Source organism: Emys orbicularis, chromosome 1 (genome assembly GCF_028017835.1).
Source record: "Emys orbicularis isolate rEmyOrb1 chromosome 1, rEmyOrb1.hap1, whole genome shotgun sequence".
Classification (NCBI taxonomy): domain Eukaryota; kingdom Metazoa; phylum Chordata; order Testudines; family Emydidae; genus Emys; species Emys orbicularis.
Window position 1 is genome coordinate 306,990,130 of NC_088683.1, and position 7,345 is coordinate 306,997,474.

Genomic DNA, 7,345 nt, shown 5'->3' on the forward strand with positions numbered 1-7,345 from the left:
ATGTATAAGAAAAATAAAGACTAAGAGAAATATGGAGAGAGAGAGAGAGAGAATAAGAATCTCATGAAGCCTTTTTAAAACTTATTAAAGAAAAAACATGCAAATATCCCTGGACAATGAAAACAAGCTAATTTAAGTACTCTACTGAAATACACACACACACACACACACACAATCATTTTTTGCAATCATATCTATATTTTTTCCCTAACTTGTCAAAGAATATTGTATATCCTTTTCCAAGTGGAACAAGCCTGTAAAGTTCTGTATACATTACACATAATAGAATGTGCGGACAAGAGAGGCATACAGTTTATAATTCGGATCAGAGAGAATTTTGCTATTCAGATTGTACTCATGTTGGGGTCTCCGTTTATTTATGTAACAATTATTGCTTAGTGGGATAGATAGAAAAGTCCAAGTAAGGTTGCTCCTGTGTTCAGTATAACAAAAGATAATGCAGGATACTGTATCTAAAATTGCACACAACAATTCTAACCGTAAAAATTTCACATATTTTTACACTATCAAGGCTTCCTAAACAAGGAATTAAAAAGATTGTTACTGCCAGACAATGTGGGTGCCTGTGATGGCATCATCAGAACCTAGTAGAAGGCAATCATACTTAGAAATAGAGTGACAGGTGAATATATGTATGCACAGATATAGCCTCAAAGAAAGATTTTAAATAAAACCTGTGGAGTAGCTGTTACTCTATCACGCACACCTGAAATTTCACATCCTACACAACACATACATTAAAAAAAACTTGAAAGGCCTTTGAAATACTATCAATGCATATTACTTTTTTGTTGCATTAAAATGTGAGAGAAAATGAATGAGGTATGTTCCAAAAGACATCAAAGCTTTGACATATTACAATGGACTTCTGATATTAAAAGTAATACATGCAGCATATAAAATACACAAATCATAGGGATGATCTCAGAGCTCCTTCTCTCCTCAGCCCAGAGTTGAATTTATTCAAATGTCTACCCTCTCCTTCAAGAACCCGACAGTCATTACCAATGTATATTTAAAATTAAGAGTAAGAGTGAAATGTAAGCCAGCTCTCTCCATAGCACACAACAATAAACTAACCCTAGCAATAGGAACAGAGAAATTAGAGACGGACAAGACCTAGCTCACCAAATCCATCCCCTTGCCAAGAGGCAAAATATGCTACCACAAGCGATAGTGTTCAAGTGGTACCTAAGGGTCTCTCTGCCCCTGGCTGGCCGCACACCCATGTCCTGTCATTTCCAACTTCAGTGAAACCTGTCTTAAGTAATCACCCAAGGGACCAAGAAAAAAAACCAGTCACCTAGTACAGCTGCTCTTTAGTTACAACCAAACTGTCCTGGAAACTGCAGAGAGAGACTTTCCAGGGATGGCTTCACCCAGGGTCCAAGTGATGCTGGTCCTCAGTGCAGGCTCCCCAGGCTGGAGAGGGTTTGCCCCTCCAGCCAATCAGCAAGAGGGAGCCCCGGGTGCCCGACCTACGGGGTGGGTGGGCAGGAGGCGTGCGGCCGGAGGGGCCCTACGCGCTGTCAGCGCCACGCGTGCGGGATGTTATGGGAATGGGGGGATGCCCAGACAGAATGGGTGGGAGGAAGAGGAACGAGCGTGGCCCGGGGGAGAGTCGCAGCAGCTGCCCTGTCCCCACTCCCGGTGCCAGCAACTGCCTGGGAGGGACCAGCCCGTCCCCGCGGCTGCCAAAAGAAAAATGCCCCCTAGAGAGGAGAACAAACTTTCTGACTCCCCGGGGACCAGCGGCTGGGCTTGCCGAGGGGGAGGGGAGGCGGCGGCCGGGGCGCTGCTGGGGAAGGGACACACACCCAGAGGGATGCTGGCGGGGGGAGGGGGGGGTTAGGAGGCAGAGCCGGCAGCAGCTGCGGATGGGCGCTGGAAAGCGGGGGAGCGGCGAGCCCCCCGTGCCCGCCCCCGCACGGCAGTGCCCCCTCCGAGCCGGGCGGGGGACCAGGCAGCCGCGGGAAGCTGCTCAGCCCGGGGGATGCTGCCGCCGCCTGTCCCTACGCTCCCTACCTGCTGGCGGTGCGGAGCTGCCCGGGCGCGGCGCGGCCCCTTCTCCCTCGGCCGGCGCCGCGCAGCCCCCACCCCTGTCCCGGGCAGAGCGCGAGCCCGGCCGCCGGAGCCTGCAGCGCTGCGGGCGGAGGACGCCCCGTGGCGGCGGGAAGCCCCGGCGAGCGGCGGCGCGGGGCAGCGGCAGCGAGCGGAGCCGGCTTAGGGGCGCTGGAGAAACAGCCGCCTCTGATCCAAAACGTGTGTGTGTCAGTGTCGGGCTGGGGGTGCGCGCGAGTGTGAGGGATGCGGCAAGGGAGCGAGGGAAAATTCCCCCGCTTAGGAAAACCGTAGACAACTGGCAAAGCAGGTGTGCTGGGGAGGGAGCGGGAGGGGGTTGGCGGTTGGTGCGGGGGCAGGGGGGCCTGGGATGGGAGGGAGCGCACAGATCCGCCTGAGCAGCAGGCAGCTGCCGCCGTGCCAGGGCCGCGCACGGGGAAGCAGAGGCAGTGGCTTCAGCTCCTCAGGGCAGCAAGTGGTGAATCTGTCACCTACAGACGCCACTGCGACCTTGAAAGGCGCCGGGGCAAACTGGCACTGAGCTGGCAGCCAGTGAATAGGAGGGGATGCTTGTAAGGGGTAGGGACGCAAAGGGACTTAGCCCTCAGCCAAGAGCTCTGGGGGAGAAGGACAGAAGGGACCGGAGTGCTTTAAATAAAGCGACTCCGGCTCATTCATAGCTGATGCCCAGAGCCTCCTTGTGTCTCCTATTGTGTTAAATGCTGGGCAGCAGGTTGCCACTTTAGTTTACTCTTGTGGGGGGAACGTTGATTACATTATATCCACCCCATTTCACTCCCTGAAAAGTTCTGTTGCATTAGCTCCCAGGAAAGGGGGCACTGAATTCTGTTTGCTTAGTTACAGCATCAATTATACAGTGAATTATAGAGGAGCAACTGTAGGAGGTTCCCCACAGGGCTATCTTCAACAGGGAGGAAGGAGTGAGGGGGACAAGGTGGCTGTCAAAGCAAAAATATAACTGCTATTTCTGCTCATTTTATCTGGCATCCTAGGGCCTCCTGAGTTTACACACAGGTCAACACTAAAGAACATTTGTGAAAGGTTTACGTCTGCAACCACTTTATTGTCCTGTTTAGTTTCCCAAATGTATGCCCTGTTTGACTGGGTCAGTAATTCTTTAGGAATCTTCCAAGGAGAATTTGGTGCTACAGGAAGTAATGTTAGTAGCACTCTGACCTCTTGAGTTAGTATGGAGTCTAAATCAATATCCTTAACATAACCTCTCTACTCCTGTTGGACATGTATTTTACCTCTGTATTTGGCCCACAATTCAAGAAGGATGTTCTTCTCTTCAAAGACGAACCATGAGAATGATTTAAAAAGTGCCTTATAGTGATAGACTCAAAGGGTATGTCTACACTTCAATAAAACACTGGTGGCTGGCCTGTGCCAGCTGACTTGCCCTCACAGGGCTTGGGCTGCAGGGCTATAAAATTGGAATGTAGGCATTGGGCTAGAGCCTGGTCTCGAGCTTAGGCTTGTGGACTCTCTCTCATCACGGGGACCCAGAGTCCACGCTCCAGCCCAATCTTGAATGTCTACACTTCAGTTTTTTAGGCTCTCAGCCCCAGGCCAAGTCAGCTGACATAAGCTAGCCACAAGTATTTTATTGCAGTGTAGACATACCTAAGAACTTAATCTATTTAGCTTAACAAGGTTAAGGGACGACTTGATCACAATCTATAAGTATCTACCTAGGGAGAAAATAATAACACGCTTTTCAGTCTAGCAGAGAAAGGTATAACAATCCAATGACTGGAAGTTGAAGCTAGACAAATTCAGACTGGAATTAAGGTGTCCATTTTTGACAGTGTGAGTATTAACCATTGAAAGTTTACCGAGGGTCATGGTGGATTCTCCATCACTGACAATTTTTAAATCAAGACTGGATGTTTTTCTAAAAGAGATGCTGTAGATATTATTATGGGGAAATTCTACGGCTTGTGTTACACAGGAGATCAGACTAGGTCAGGGATCGGCAAGCTTTGGCACATGGCCCGCCAGGGTAAGCACCCTGGTGAGCCGGGCCGGTTTGTTTACCTGCTGCGTCCGCAGATTTGGCCGATCGTGGCTCTCACTGACCGTGGTTCACCTCTTCAGGCCAATGGGGGCGGTGGGAAGCGGTGGCCAGCACATCCAGCACATCCCTCGGCCTGCGCCGCTTCCCACAGTCCTCATTGGTCTGGGACGGTGAATCGCAGCCAGTGGGAGCCACGATCAGCCGAACCTGCGGACAGGGCAGGTAAACAAACTGGCCCAGCCCACCAGGGTGCTTACCCTAGCAGGCCACGTGCCAAAGATTGCCGATCCCTGGATTAGGTGATCACAATGGTCCCTTCTAGCCTTAGAATCTATCAGTCATGATATTAGGACACTGTTGCCGGAGGTGCTTTTTTCCAATGGGACATAAACCTACAGTAGGTCTTGATTGCTTATGGCAGTATTATCCAGCAGACAGGGTGTTAGACTGTGTCAGAAAACCTTGGGTTGTGTTTTTGCACAAGTCACATCACCTCTCTGTGCTTTCTTTATCCCATCTATACAAATGTACATATGTAGTGATCTTTAGTAAACTAGGCTCAGACCCTCAAAGATATAATATCTTTGAGGATCTGAGTCCTAGAGATGAAAAGTGAACTCTGTATGAACTAAGTACTATTATTAACAATTAGATGACACACCTAGTATGAGCATACGTGTTAATACTGTTTTTGTGGCCGAATTTAAGCTCATGCAGAATGTGTTTACTAATCTAAATTCATCCTGCAATTTCAATTGGAAAAGTGAATTCTTCAAATCCTTTCCTAAATGGTGGTGCAGAGTTGTCATGTGCTGCAAACAGCTGAGGTGTCTGTGTTTTAGTGCTGGATAAAGTGATGCCTTTGTATATCAGTTTACAATGTGGTTCAGAATACTTCTGGTTGATAATTACTTTGGTAAATGTAAAGTAATCGTATCAAACATGGATATTAAAGCAGCATATTAAACATTTCATATATATTGGATACATCCTAAATTGCTAGTGGTAGAAAGCTGTTGGATTGTTGTTTTATATTTTCTTTCATTCCTGAGGGTCTTCTTTCATTAAAGCATCGCTACAGTATATCCAAAGGTGTTGTACTAATTTTGTATTTACATTACCAGATCATTTTGTGTTTACCAGTAAATACACTTTATGCAACAGAAGTCATTTCCACACCACTAGGCTTGCCTGATTTAAACGGTACTGGCTTGCGTTGCCTCTGTGTGTGGCTTTTTTCCCTGGCTGGCAGGGTTAGTGTCACAGCTTCAGTTTGAGTAATGACAACAAGCAATACTGACACAATTTATACCAACCAACACAAGGACATCCGTGTAGAGGACAAAGCATAGAAGCTAATTCACTGCTTTAGGTAAGTGCTAACAACTTATACTCTAAAAAAACAAACAATAATCACCCACCAATGCAAAGATGGGAATGTCTGCCCTGCATTTTCTCACTGTAGTTCATTTTTCACCAGTTTGCCTTTGTTTTGGATAGCACAATGACACAGATAGCTATAAAAGAATAGCTGCTGGAGGCATTTCTATCAGATGCAGTCCTGGTGAAAGAAAGTCATAATTTGAACGCTCACTCCTATATTATTTACACAGGAACAAACCTATTGAATTATGTTACGGAATGTATAGATTTCAATACTGCAAGTACTTACGCACATGCTTAACTTTATATACATGAGTACTCCCACTCAAGTACATTGCCACAAATGGAACTATTCATGCTTAAAATTAAGCATAAGTGTTTGCAGGATCAGGGCATAATTAACAAATATGTCCTAAACCCCAGTCTCTGAAAATAACTCTCCAGTTGTCTCTGTTTACTTTTGTTTATTTTGCTTCTTAATCTTCTTTCTTGTTTGGTTTGAAAATAAAAACAAAATTAAAAAACAAAAAGACTCCACCCAGTATAAACAAGCTCTATTTGACAATTATGTAAGTGGAGAGTGATATAAAACAGAGCTAATATAAAATCTCACCAATGACACTGGAATTGTTTAATATATCTGACTACAGTGATGACATTTTTAAAGGATTATTTTTTCCTGGCAATTAAGTGTCCCTTTAATTGTCTTATACTCTCTCAACTGTACTCACAGAACTCTTTTTGCACACGTCTATACATCCTGAGAAGCAGAAAGGACTTTATCTCTTATGAATTTCACTAGAACTAATCCATTTGAGCATTTTGCTATTTGTACTTCAGTAGCTCTTAAGGGCCCTGATAAGGAGCAAGGCTCCACTGCGCTAGGCACTGTACACACACAGGAAGACACATCCCCTGCCCAGAAGACATCACAATGTTTTTTTTAATAACTGAAGATTTTTTAAATGGAAACAATTTATTTTTGATGTCATCTTTGTAGTCAGAAGGGTGAATTCCCCTAGGCCTGGTCTGGAGCTTTGTTTTTAGCAGAAAATGTGACTGATAGTGTAAACTAAACCAAAAACCCCACCAGACCTCATTTCAGCCCTCATAAATGCACTGACTTCAATTGGAATTGCACAGACACAGCTAAGGGCACAATTAGGCCTTCTGGACTTTTAAAGCTTCAAAAATAGTCATATGTAATTCCTTCTTCTTTGGATTCTGCAAGCTTTAAGAGATTTTTTGAAAGCTGTAAATTCCTATTTATCCACTAAGAGGCTCATAGGCAATCTTCTCCTAATGGAAATGGAACTGTAAAGCTGAAACATTAATATACACAATATGATACATTACACTGGAATGGAACTGTCTCAACCAATCAGAGGACAGGGATGCTATACACTTACAGAGGCATAACCAAGCTGTTTTCTTCCACTTAGTTCCCTGCACTCTGGTTCTTGGTATCTGATTTATACTATTACTGTATGGTTAGCTCTCAGTAGCCATATGCTATTTGAATCCCTGAACTCTGACTGGCTAATAATGACTATCAGCCAACCAGATTGCAGGGCATTGTATGATTATTGTACAGTAGTTTTTCCAATAACTGTACTGTGAATATGTAAATATCACTATTCCACCTACTACAATCCTTCTGCTCTGATTGGCTTCTGTGCTTTGATTATTCAGATTACTAGCCAGCAGCCAAAATACCCCCCTCATCTGCTCACTCCGTTACGATGATGTACATGAAAGAGATTAAGAAAAATAACAAACACAAAAGAAAATGGGGCATGAAACTGATCAAAAACACATCTGACTCCTTTCCTTCTTTCT